Here is a 14,592-nt window from a genome sequence, read left to right on the forward strand (position 1 = left end):
TAAGAAGGCTAGAGTGTTAGTTAGTTAGCCGAATTACATTCATTAGGTTACTTATGTAACAGCGCGTTAAATTGTCTACTTTCAATTTCTCCACCAAAGTTCCTGGGTTCAAATGCCGGAGTGGGCATGTACTTTGTATGTGTCCCATCATAGATTTCATTATAACATCACCAAGGTGGATTGATTTAAATCAGATGATTTAAAAAAAAAAAAAATCACTGATTTCAATTACTTTAAAGAAATCATTTAGAGAATAATGCACATAAGGATTTTGTAGATATCAGAATCACTTTTGGTGAAAGTACATTAATCTCGTAATCATTTAATGGTGTTTATTAGGCTCTAAGAAATGAAACAAAATACATGTACTGATGGGGTGAAGCCCATACGAAAGGAAATGTAATAATGTAAACTGAACACACTTAAATTTATCTTGATTTAAAATTCAATATCTTTATAGGCAAAAATAGCAAAATTTTGTGTAAAAAATACAAAATACTAATCATGTTAAACAGTAAATAGTATCATTATCATTAAACTGTAAATATGCTTGGCAGCTGATATTTCGCAAACTATCATTAAAAAATTGCCAAAATTCAGCTACAAAAACTATAAAATGTTCTATATGTTACAGACGGTTTTTTTCTTTCACTGGAATAGAAGTTACTGATATTATTATAGTTTAATTAACACACTCAAAAAACATTGCCATAGTAGGTTCACATATACAGTATCAGAAACAGAAAAATATATATTTACATATCATTTTATTTTTGCTATAATCAAACTGTTCATATTTTACAGGGCCTTTTACTAGAAAAAGCCTTTCTATAAAGAGAACATATCTATTTGTATGGTGCCATAAATCAAACACACAATTTTAAGCGTGTTTTTTTTAAATAAAAAAATCGATTTAAAAAAAATCCGATTTAAATATTAAAATCATCAAAAATGAATTTTTATCCACCCTGTTCATCACTCATACTCATACTAGTCGTAGCCAAAAGGGGCGCCATATAACAAAAAGCAAATACAAATTTATCTATGTAATGGCTGTCGATACTTTAAAAACAGTCATGGGTATTTTATGGTAGCAGAAACTGACGATCTTAGACCGCCATTTTTCCAGGCAACTCTTTACAGTGTAGGGAGAAACCGAAGAATGGAAGAGCATCACTTTATGCAGAATTAAACCGATTCACCCCGCATGAAAGAAGTGTCGCACAACTCAGAAAACTGTCCACTTTCTCATAAATATTGAAACACGTAATGATGTCCCTGCAAACAGCATTCACCTCAATTCCCGCAACACTCCATAAAAGCACATTCAAATTAATTTCTCATTGCGCACGAGCATAGAAATACGAGATCCGTGTATGGGGGCAATAAAGCGATAAAATGAATCAATTGAAGTACCATTACGAGAGGTGTACTCCAGCTGAAACGGTGTAATGTAAGAGGCCAAATCCATATTTATTGATTTCCGAGGCAATATTAAACGTAAGCTTTTATCTTTATGAGCTTAGCTATAAATTCCATTATCTCATGGTTCACAAATAAGGTAACAAGGTAAAGGTTTCCTCCCAGTCCATGTATCCAGTGGAATGTGCGTGTAGAGCAAATATTAATATTTTACTTTAATTGTCAACAATTTTTATCTACACTGTTAAAGTATGGTGCAAAGTATTGCAAGCACTCAGTCTTGGTGTAAGAGAACACTCCTGTATATGCGAAATTAGGGTTGTTCAGTACCATTCTTTGGTGTCTTGTTACACCATTCACTGCAAATAACAACCATCGAAACTGGATAAATTACGGTGTTAGACCGTCAATTTCCGCTGCCGTTCAACTAGCGTAAAATTAACCATGACCGTTTTTTTTAAATATTAAAGGCTATTAAACAGTAATTAATGTAATTTCAATGATCCAGTTCTAAAAAAATATGATGCACACAACTGCACTTTATAAGCATTATATATTTTAATGCATGTGTCCAAAGAGGATATACAGTATGTAACATTGTTATTCGTACACACAGAATTTCCGAGGAAAAAATGTCATATCTACTAGTAAATATAATCATTTTCATATGTTCCTGGAAATTAATGTTAATGAAGGTTTCACCAACAAATGTCAATAAAAATGTATGTTCAAAGTTTATAAACAGAGCATATAATTTGTGTGAAAAGAGAAAAACACGCTGTTTCATGCAACATTGTTATTCGTACAGGCAAGAGTTTCAATCTTCCTCGCATACAGCGCCACCGCTATTCGGGCGATTTCGTGCAGTTTGCAACTTCGTAACAAGTTTGAACATGCAGGCGCGCTCCCCGTCAAGCAGAATGCTGGCGTAGGTATTGTTGTAGGCCTATCGTCTATCTTTCAGCGTGTTCGAAATGGGCAAGGTGAAGGAACTTAGTTCCGATCTGAAGAATGTTATTATAAATTTGACCCTTAGAGGTTATTTGTTAAGAAAAATTGGACAAACAGTCAATAAATCACACTCCACAGTTCAATACATAGTAAACAAATTTAGAGAAGAATGTTCAACACAGAATGTGCCGAGAGAACCAAAAGAGAGACGGATGAATAAACGTGATGAACGCTTTATTTTAAAAAGAGTGCGACAAAAACCCCGACTAAGTGTTCCTCAGTTCCGACCGTTAGTAGAAAATGTTGCTAGCAAGATGATGTCCGATCAAAGTGTCCGACGTGCCTTGTGGAAGCATGGATATCATGGCAGAATACCACGAAAGAGGCCGTATGTAAATAAGGTGAATCGCAGGAATAGACTTTCATTCGCGAACGAGCACATCCACAAGGACCAGGAATTTTGGGATAGTGCCATATGGTCAGACGAGTCCAAGATTAATATATACGGGTCAGATGGGATAAATAGGGTCTGGAAGAAATCAAATAAAGACAATTATCACATTAACTCAGTTCCAACAGTTAAACATGGTGGTGGGTCATTAATGATTTGGGGATGTATGTCGTCCAAAGGTGTTGGTACCATCCAGTTTATTGATGGTATCATGGATGCATATGTCTATTTGGACATATTGAAGAACAATGTAAAGCAGAGTGCCCAAAAAATGGACATGCCGCCTATCTACAGATTCCAACAAGACAATGGCAGTAAGCATAAGGCGCGAGTTAACATGAATTGGCTAATATGGAATGTGCCCAAACTACTACAAACACCAGCTCAAAGTCCAGACTTAAATCCCATTGAACATTTATGGGTAATTTTGAAGAGGCGAGTCCATAAAGCAGTCGTCAAGTCCAAACAAGAGCTGAAAACTGTTGTGCGAGCCGAGTGGAATAAAATAAGCTCTGAAACATGTCCGAAACTGGTTAATTCTATGAAGAACAGGTGTCAAGCAGTAATTAAAGCCAAAGGATACGCATCAAAGTGTTAGAACTGCCAGTCAATTTGCTCTGAATATACTTTTTTCTTTTATATTATTAAGTGTACGAATAGAAAAGTTGTACAAAAAATGGCATATTTCTCTTTCAGTTTCATTTAATTTATTATTGTCATTGGTTATACAGAATTTGGGTAAGATTTTATGTTCCTAATGATATTAGTTATTGAATTGTAAAGAAACAATTTCAAAAGAGTGTATTTCCTCTCAGATATTAGAGCATTTTCTTCGAAAATCCGTGTGTACGAATAAGAATGTTACATACTGTATATTTTTTTTAATGTACCGTAATATCTACTCTTATACAATTTAAATACAGTATAAATCGGTGTAACCTTCCTGTTCTTTAGGCATAATTATATACATGTACACCTTTATAATCATAGTGCATATGGACGTATATTTCTATATAATCATGTATTCACAGAGTTATGTATCAATTTTATACATAATCATGTAATCACAGAGCCATGTATCAATTATATGTTTGTGTGTCAATTATCATTGCATGTAGGAGACAACACTATAAATGAGCATTTGCTTGTAATGTGAAAATTTTAAATAAATAAATAAGTACCTATACGGAAATAATTTAGCGTCCTCAATGTGGCTATTTTATTCTAATTCAGCGTAATAGAATTAGAAATATTTCATTTTAACGCTGAAGTTCATTTTGCCAAAATTTCCGACTGGGAACGAATAGCAAGGCACACAAAAAAGTACATGTAGAAATGCTCGTACAGAATAATAAAGAGTCTGAATAAGTCGAGGACTTTTACAAGCTTGAAAAAAAAAAATTGAATAAACCATATCTCATTCGCAATCCACCCTGGGAACTTTCGTCATTCCCAGCAGCGGCGAATGGAAGGTAGCAGCGAAAACTCAATTTCGAGTGTTTCAAGACCTGTCACGAATGATGAAATGCCTAGGAGGGGATATCCCCCCAAAACGAGATTTTTTTTTTTCGCTTTCAAAGTCAACATGGACTCCTTTGAACAGATGGTCGACGATTAAACAAGTCAAGACATGGCGACAACGAAACACCCTCGTCGCCAGAGGGTGATTTTTGGAGTGCAGATAAGGAACTTCTCGGAAAGAGGGAGTAAACTATCCATGATCGAGGATGCTTTTTCGTCCAGATCAACCCCTCTTTATCCGAGACAGATTTTGGAAAAATCTCGCCGAATTCGGAGCATGTAAACGGCTACGACATTTTTCCCTCGTCGCGTTCATGTTACATTCTCACAGACATAGACCAATGACTTTTAAGCCTCGCCTGGAAATACTGAAACAATCACAATATTACACATCTATTTGCTCTGTATAGAGGGAATTTTTAATGGCATTATATCCGCCCATGGCTGTATACATACATAAATAATGGTGGGGTCCATCGTACAGCAACCCAAGCATGGTAGAAATTTCATACTTACAATTCAATTTTTACTATTTACTTATCATGAACAATAACTTTTAAAATATAACTAATAAAATCTTGTCTGGACAATTTGGACAAAAATTTGATTACTGTACAATATTTATATTAGCCATAACAATATTATTTTTACATTTAACCATGCGCGTGCACTCCGGTACAGCAAGGCCAGCAGTGCTGGCACACAGCAGAACTGTTACAAAATTACTTCACTTTTGGTTTCTCATTATTTCTTCCGTGTTGGTTGCCTCAACAGAATCAACCTGCAAGCCTCCAAGGTTCGTCCTTTTCCGATGTGTAGCCATCAACACCCTCTCGTGGCGTGTTGACAAAACATCTGCGTAACATCATCACCCTGGCCAGCCTGTAGCCTGCGAAGCCACCAAGGGCCCGAAAAATCAACAGGCGACCTTCAAGGATCCAATAGGAGAATACGTAATGTGGAGGGAAATTTTGTTTTCCAATAGGCAAGACCTGAAAGAAAGTCAGAGTGCCATCGGTTCAGTCTGTTGATGTCCTCAGTGTTGCGAACTGCACGATTAAATGTCCAAGTGTACTGTATATTGTCAGCGATGTAGTATATGCACCAAGCTACACTCATGCTCATAAATTAAGGATAATGCTGAATCTTGTACAAAGAAATATTTGATGTGCACGTTGTAGCTTCAAATGATGTTCGGGTACTGTACCAAAGAACCAGTGTTGACTATGACCTTGATCCAGTGTGTGGCGGCGCTGTAAGCAGACAAATGACTCTCAGGAGCGAAACTGCTGACCAGAGTACAGTGCCGATAGGTAGTGTGCAGTTGTGTTCGGTTGTGTGAATGGTGAGTGTGTGTGTGAAATGGCTCAATGAACACATATTGATGATGTAATGAGGGGAAGGATACTTGGGCGGCTAGAGGCGGGCCAAAGACAGCAGGTCATGTCACAGGTGCTCCATGTGCCACAAAGTGTCATCTCACGATTATGGCAATGATTAAAACAGACTGGAAACGTGTCTCGGCACTACAGCAGTGGACGTCCACAGTGTACAACACCACGAGAAGACAGGTATCTCACCGTAAGTTCCCGGAGACACTGACGGAGTACTGCCGGGGACCTTGCTCGAGACCTTGCAGCTGCCACTGGAACAGTTGTTTCCAGACACACTGTGTACAGACAACTCAACAGGCACAGTTTATTCGCCAGGATGTCTGCAATTTGCATTCCACTGTCACATGGTCACAGAGTAGCCCGTAACATGGTGTAGAGAACACAGGACATGGCCAATGGAAGAATGGTCTCAGGTACTCTTCACTGACGAGTCCAGGTATAGTCTCAACAATGATTCTCATCGTGAAACCATCTGGCATGAACCAGGAACCAGATACCGACCCAGTACCATCGTCAGAAGGGACCAGTATGGAGGTGGTGGTGTCATGGTGTGGGGTGGCATTATCCTGAGTTCACGTACACCCTTGCATATCTTCGACAGAGGTACTGTAACAGGTCAGGTGTACCGGGATGTTATTCTGCAAGACCACGTTCGTCTTTTCAGAGGTGCAGTCGGTCCTACGTTCCTCCTGATGGATGACAATGCCAGGCCACACCGAGCTGCTATTGTGGAGGAGTACCTTCAATCAGAAGACGTCATACGAATGGAGTGACCTGCCTATTCCCCTGACTTCAACCCAATCGAACATGCTTGGGATGCTCTAGGCCGACGTGTCGCCACCTGTCTTCCACCTACTCGGACTCTTCAGGAGCTCCGACAGGCACTGGTGCAAGAATGGGAGGCCATACCCCAACTGTTGCTCGACAATCTCCTCGAGAGTATGCCAAACCGTTGTACTGCATGTGTCAATGTGCATGGGCATCACATTCCATACTGAAACCTGTGCACATGCTCAAAGAACTGTGTAACAACATTTTACAATCTCCCTTGCTTTGTATCATATGTGCGCTCTTTGGTTTTTCTCACGTTTTCTGCAATAAACAGAGTATGTGGATGTCTTTCTTGTGTGTTCAACATGTGTCTGTGCTACCACAACTAGTTTGTTTAAGTGCTGTATCGTGGGGCACCAAAACCTCTATTATCCTTAATTTATGAGCATGAGTGTAGTTAAAATTTATATTCATAAATAAACTATAAAGTTTCCAAACACAGGAGAAACCAAAAAATATGATAGCTGACATACGGATGACATATTCTATGTAAAGATAAACGTTTCAGAGCATTCGGTCTATTAAGACAGCTAACATGTCCATGGACACACACATCCGCCAAATTGAGTTGGTAAAACTCGCTGGTCGCGGTCACACTTGTTTCAAGCGCTTTGCGAGATGAAAAATTACTGTTTTTCGGGCGGTGAATTTCTATTTGTTTGCTTCAAAAACTTTAGTGTTGGCATTGTTTACTTTTGACTACGGGAAGAACTACGTAGTGCCAAAGTGGACTTGTGAATATTAATGTGTGAAAATCTTGAAAATTGTTTCAATCATCCGCGATCGTCTGTTTGACAACAGACCAACTTAAATTCGAAAAAATGATCAACTGCACAAGGAGATTCATCTTTCCGCTTAGAGACGTTAAGGGAACAGTATCAGGCAGAGTGCTCATTTTTTCAATATAGCGTACCATATAGAAGCAATGAATTCTTGGTTTTCTAAATTTGTCGGGACCTGCTTCTCCAACGAAAAAGATCACCGCACGCCACTGCATTTAACTTCGTTAGAATTTAGCATGTATTTTAAAAACACCTCATGTGTGGCATTTACAACTTTTTAAACCTTTTCAATTGATTGATTTGCTTTATTTTTCTTCTCTTTTTGTGCCACTTTTGGCTAATTTGCGAAGATGGGACGAGTGATGATATGATGAAATTTATGAAAGGACACTCACAAACATCCAGGCCGGAATTCGGACCCGCGACGGCTGGCGTCGTAGCCATTGTGCTAACCACACCGCCACGGGGGCTCAAACCATTTCAAGCAATGAAGTGTAATTACCAATTGTGAGCCCCTTCTATTGGGCTATGACTCCGCCATTTAGCCCATATCCCCTTACAAAACGCCAGATACGTGAAATCATGGTAAAATATAGCAAATAATGTAGTTTTAGCTTAAAAAATTGGAAACATAACCTTTATGAAGGCTGCCCTCGACCTTAGGCCTGCGCCGGCAAAAAGGTGTTCTAAAATTCTTATCGTTTTGAAAAAACACAATGACATTTTAAATTCTGAAAGATTACATCCGTTGAGAATTTCTTGTAGAGCGTTAAAGCGAATATTCAAGCTGTTTGCTTTAGATATTGTCTAGGTATCTGTGATATAAAACATGCTTACGGTGCCACGAAATATCACAAATAATTTTAAACAACATGGAGAGCAAACCGGGCGAAAATTCATCTGATTGCTCTAAAAGGAATCTTAAACACACGTAATTTTTCAAAATTTGCAATACAAAGATGTTTTTTCAAAAGGATTTTCGAAATCGACGTTTCTAGTTCGGGGTATAGGCCCAAGCGCGACATACCCTATTCCTGGGTTCGCCATGGCCTGTATTGCATTTTTTAACTATCCGTAATTTATACAACAAAGATTAAAAGAAAGGTGGGCGATAGCCTGCGGCTAACGCTTTGAAAATGTACATAAACGTGCACCCAGACATGCACATACACACACACACACTGATACATACAAGTGTACATACCAGCAAATGGTGAAGGTCTACATGTATTTACCCTACAGCGTGACACGACAGCAAATACATAACTAAATGTAGTTTAAAAAGCCGTGGTACACTTACACTTTTTACAAAAATAAACTTGCAAAATGGGGAAAATAGCCATTGGCAATATTGATTTCTGCGACAACGTACTGAAATTTTCCAGACAAAAAAAATGCTGAGATAGTGCACTCTGATTCTGTTAACAAGGAAAACTAGCTGTGCGTATGAATTAATTTTAATTGCTATTTCAATTAGCCTATATATTTTCTCGTGTGGAAACAACTTTTGTAACACCAGTTCTAATAACACTTTGTCCTGAAATATTATAACTAATAATTTAATCTAGCTACTCGTAAATATATAAATAGTAACTAATCAACTTATATTTCACAAAATATTCACAACGAACAGGATAGTTTATACAAGTATTTATAAATTTATGTTTGAATAACTTACTGAAGTATACTGTCGTTTTGAAAAGAATTACATATTGATCAGGGTGGATGAAAATCATGACATTTATTAGAAAAATCATTTTGATGACATTTTTTATTTAAATCTATTTTTATTTTTAAAAACAAAAACACGCTTAATATGCTTGCATGTTTTTTTGTAACCGTTCATATAGATATATCTTATTTCTGATTTGCTTTTTCTGGTAAACGACCGGTTAAAATATTTGAACAGTTTGATTAAAGCAAATAAAAAATATATAGTTATGTAAATATACATTTTTCTGTTTCTGATACTGTATGTGTGAACCTACTGTGCAAATGTTTGTATATTATTCTACACAAAATGTTCGCTATTTTTGCCTATAAAAATTATTGATCAAGAGAATTTTAAGTGTGTTTACATATTACATTTCTTATCGTATGAGCTTCACCCCATATGTACCTTTCTTAGAGCCTAATAAACACCATTAATTGATTACAAGATTAATGTACTTTCATCACAAGTGAATCTTATATCTACAAATTCCTTATGTACATTGATCTATGAATTATTTCCTTAAAGTGATTTAAATCAGTGATTTAAAAAAAATAAATCAATCCACTTTGATATAATTTTAGTAATAACCACGCATAATGCAATTTTATCTTAAACGCATTGTTCATTAGCACTACCTCTTTTAATTCATAAAGTTAATGTTTAAAATTTTATTAACTTGCTGTTAGTTTTGTTATGTATTTATATCAATTTGATAAAGGTATGTATGTATTGATTTGATTTCCAATAGATGAATGTTCTATAGGAAGCTATTCATTCTACAATAGATATCTAGGTTAACTTAAAAACACATGCACTACTATAAATCTTGTTTTGATGAATATCCAAATGGAAGACAACTAATAAAATAGAGCGCTAAAGATGACAAAAATATTAGGGTACATTAAAGAAAATATATATCCTCTTTGGACACATGCATGAAAATAGATAATGCTTATAACGTGCAGTTGTGTGCATCATATTTTTTTAGAACTGAATCATTGAAATTACATTATAACTATTTAATAGCCGTTAATATTTAATTTTATGTTTTTCTATTTCATTTACGTAAATGTCAATGCTGCACATAGAGCTATACCTTGTGGATCAGATTTCTCGGTGCTAATGGCATTTCAATAAATTGTAAAGTATTACAATTGTCATTTATTTATTTATTCAATTTTTATTGTTATGAGAATCAAGTGAAATTTCTATGCAGTTTTCTCCTTTTCCTCAAAATATGCTTCAGAAATAATAGGTTATAAGACTAACAGAAATTAAACATAACCTGAGTGCAATAAGCAAGAATTCAAGATCATGGCTGTATTGTGATTGGGACAGTAAAAATATTTAGTGTAATTTACGATTCTATTCAGAAAACCAAGAATCAATATTTATGGGGACATCAATTCATCTATAAACATTTCGTTCTGTCTGTTCGAAAATGTTATTTCTAGCGTTTATTATTCGCTATATAATGCAGTACTTCTAGGTGTGTTCAATCTACCAAAGGCCAGGAGCCAGTATGCTGGTTTTGTTCTTTAAACATGGAAGCCGACAAACTCACACAGCTGAAAACTGACATAGCTGAGGTAAATTCAGCAGGCGAATAATGAAATACGTTTACAATACAGTAGAGCGTCGATTATCCGAACGTCGGTCAACCGAACGACCGCTTAACCGAACTGTGTACTCGCTCACTTTCAGATATCTGTAATGAAAAAAGTACGTGACTTAGCTGCTCGTAAGCGTGTAGGCTTGCTTAGACAGACCAAAATAAAGGATTTTTTAAACGTTAATTTTGTGTACTGTGTGTATTGTTCATGCAAAATGCGTATGTAATATGTACATATTTTTGTTTAATAAACTGTACCACATACTATATATTCCTACTAAAGTTGCCTTTGTACGTTACTTTGTAATACATACTTAAAGAGATGCCTGTTTTTATGAATAAATTTACTGTACAGTACTTCTTTTTGGCAAATAAACATGTACAGTTCGATTATCCGAACAAACCAGTTTTCCGAACACCCATGTCCCCCAATTACTTCGGATAATCGACGCTCTACTGTATTATAAAATGTCATACCTGATATTAACTTGAAAACAGTATGTCAAACATTGCACGTGAACTTACGTGGTGGTCACAGACTTTTGTGTCGGCTTTTTGTCATAATGTCCAGGATAAGTGTCAGAGTGAAACAGAATAAGCCCGTTGTTAGCATGAAAATACGCATGTGTACGGTGTTCCAATTTTCATTCACTGCACATTTCAGCAACTATTCCAATATGCTGCAGTTATAAACACGATGTTTCAAGCAAGATACGCAATAAACGAACTGGCCAAGGATTAACAATTCACTGTGCACTAGGTGGCGTTCCAGTCGTCAACAGCGAAACATTCGGATCCGGGACGAAATGTTGGTTTAGAAACTTATTTTTAATAAGCATGTACGTATGTATGTCTTTGGGATGGATATTTTTATACATCGTCTTTGCTACAAACAAGACATTAAAAAAAAATCCTCATACCAAGCACAAGTTACATTTACTGGTGGGCTGGGCCAGTAAGACTTATCTTGTATGTTTGTGATGTAGGTTTACGATATCTTGGATATCAGCAAGAAAGAATTGTCGACTGGCGACGACTGCCAATTCGACTACAAATTTTAAAGGGATAACTGAAATGCATAAATGCAATGTGGCCACTTAAGCATAAGATTATTGTAAACTTATTTTTCTTTCGAAAAAGAAATGATGAATGGTTTAACTAATAATAATGGTTTAACTGTTCATTGCAGCAAATTGAAAAATGCGCCGATTTCTACGATTATTTAATGGAATAAATATATTTGTGAATTACGTGCGTGTTTCAATTAATTGTCTTTTGATTTCGTTATTCTCAAGCTGTAAATAGTATAATAATATAAGTCGAATTTTGTACCTTTGATTGATTGAGTTGGAGTCTTAAGTCCACTTTATATGCACAATAAGTCTAATTGGGACTGGACCTACAGTTTAAAGTGGGATCCGAACCACTATGTGCTAAGTGCTTCCACCAGGTAACGAATCCGGGACACTTGATTACAAGGCGATGTCGCTACCACTGCTCCATCGTGGAGTCCTTGTACCTTCTCCAGTTTCATTTGTTTATATTGTATTGCGTATATTGCCGCTAATGTTAAAAGAAGCCTCATAACATGAATCTAGTACGTGGTTGTAGTTCTTTTTCTTACCTTTATGAAAAGTTCACGCTATATTTTGGCAGTCAACCCCCATTATTCACTAGTAGTGACTGTCTCACCTTTTGATATTCATGTTGGTGTTAAACTAATTTAAGATCTCACGATCTTTTCCTTTAAAATATTGATGATATTGCTGTACGGTATGTTTCATGAATTAAGTTTCAAAATTAATATTTATTAATAATAATTAATACGATTTCTACAATTTGCACAGGTATTGTGTTTCACATTGATTCGTTCAAATCACAGATTGCTTACGTTCTTAATACTAAAATAAATACAGATAAAATATAGTTAAAACCGTGCCTCTATGAACCCATAAGAAATATCTTGCGCCTATAAGGTCTATTTAGCAAATGCACACTTTGTTGCAGGCAAATTACTGAGCGTTACTTTAGACTGGACACTTACCTTTAATGGATCCGCGTATTTTAAACTCCGCCAAAGTTTCTCTAGACATTATTCTATGTCGATATTTTCCTTAGACATCATCACCTGGCCACTTCACCACACAATGTTTGCTTGGAATGCGATTCTGGGTGCGAAACAGTAAATTCAATGATGAAAACTCCTTCTAGGGAACGATAAAAAAGACTCACAAGAACACGGGCACTGGAAAGTAGCTTTTTTTTTCACATCAGCGACTCTTTTTCACCTTGGACAGCCTCAAGAATGCCCGAAGCCCTCTGACAAGACGGGTTTGAGTGGATGGACCACCAAACGCGTTGCCGGCAGCGGATGTTGCTCGCTGGACCACTCTTTCGCCGGTTGCTTGAGTTGGACCACCGGCTCACAAGCAAATCCACACGAGAGTTTTATGAAGTTGTGATAGTGGCTTTACACTGTATTTTCTTCCTTCCCAGCAACTTTTTAGATTCTTATCAGTAACCCAGAAGACATATTCTTCCCTAAGATAAACACCAACCAACCAGGCACCACGATAACGCAACGTTCGACATAAAAATGTTATACACACACGATCACACGCGAACACACACGCACACAGTACTCACCAATTAAAGGAGACCCCGAATTCATCGCGTATCTTTTTACGACAGGTGTTTTTCAGAGCGGTAGCTTGGCGGGTATTGATAAAACACACGAAAAGCACCTTGGAGATGTCCACCGACAACGCAACGTTCGACGCGTCTCTATCAGTCAGCCTATCGAGGCGACTGTATGAACTGTTGGTCGCCAACATCGTACGTCGACCGTGGAACTTGCTTCGGGAGCCATCGGTTATGTTCGGGACGGCGCCGAACGCGGAGCACCTACGCTGGGAGAAATATCCCCCCGTATCGGGTCGCTCATTCTCATTGAGAGGCAGATAGAAGCCAAGTCAGCTGTTTTGTTCAGCGGAATTATTCCTGAGCTTGCTTTACCATGCCTACCCTTCTCATGAATACTGATTCTTCACAGAAAATGCTGGCAAGGAGAGAAATCTTGCTTGTTCATTCTCCCCGTTCAAAATTTTCTTTCAGCACCTTCCCCAACCCCAGTGACTTAAAGGTTTACATTTTTGTACTAGTGTTTACTAGTTAATGCAGTTTGCAAATTAAAAAGAATAAAAGCATTTAAAATTGAAAATGAAAAAGACCTTTTCAGACCATTTTATAAACACAGGGAAGATACTCGGAGTTGGATCTGCAAATCAAACCAGGGAACCTTTATTTCAAGGCGACAGCGTTAACTACTTGACTATTGGGACTTCATTTTAGGATTGTAATAGTTCCTTAAACATTCAACAATGATTGAGTTATGTTACATCGCTTTTGTCCCTCTGAGAATCGAACCCAGAACCTTCGAGATCGTGAAAGGTTCGCTAGATTGAGTCTTTCATCCAACATCCGGTTAGGTTAGGTTAGGTTTGTGGGCAGAAAAACTACCAAACAGTAGGTCGGTCAGTTTATCTGTAGTCCTCGTCGACAACTGAAATCACGATTTATATTTCAGAAAGTAAACTTTCCGAAACTTAACCACAATACAATCATTCACATTAATATATTTCCTGTTCTGTTGCTCTTGCCCTATGTCTTTCCTCTTTCAGCGATCCCCTTCATCTGTTTCGTTATTTCTTTCTCTTTCTCTAAACCCCACCGTCGCCTACCCAGTGGGACGACCCTGTCGATAATTTTAGTTGCCATAAATCACTCTAACTCTGTTGCCCTGCATATCTTTTACTAGCATGTTTACTAAAAGGCAGTCAATGAGTACCGCTTCCGCGTTTTCCCGTTCTCACAGAAATATCACCTCCAAATCAACTTAAGCCCTCTCAGAACAA

The 14,592-nt window shown here is 37.1% G+C and overlaps 1 protein-coding gene across 1 annotated transcript in view; it reads right to left on the reverse strand.

Moving 5' to 3' along the window:
• Nucleotides 1-13,474, reverse strand: part of pxb (putative Hedgehog signaling attenuator pxb) — a 412,264-nt gene extending 398,790 nt beyond the window's left edge. Inside the window, exon 1 of the mRNA XM_083119000.1 lies at nt 12,723-13,474. The gene's annotated coding sequence lies outside the window, so the exon portion shown is untranslated. The remainder of the gene's footprint in view (nt 1-12,722) is intronic.
• Nucleotides 13,475-14,592: the final 1,118 nt, after the last annotated feature.

Source organism: Lepisma saccharinum, chromosome 3 (genome assembly GCF_977018435.1).
Source record: "Lepisma saccharinum chromosome 3, izLepSacc3.1, whole genome shotgun sequence".
Lineage (NCBI taxonomy): Eukaryota > Metazoa > Arthropoda > Insecta > Zygentoma > Lepismatidae > Lepisma > Lepisma saccharinum.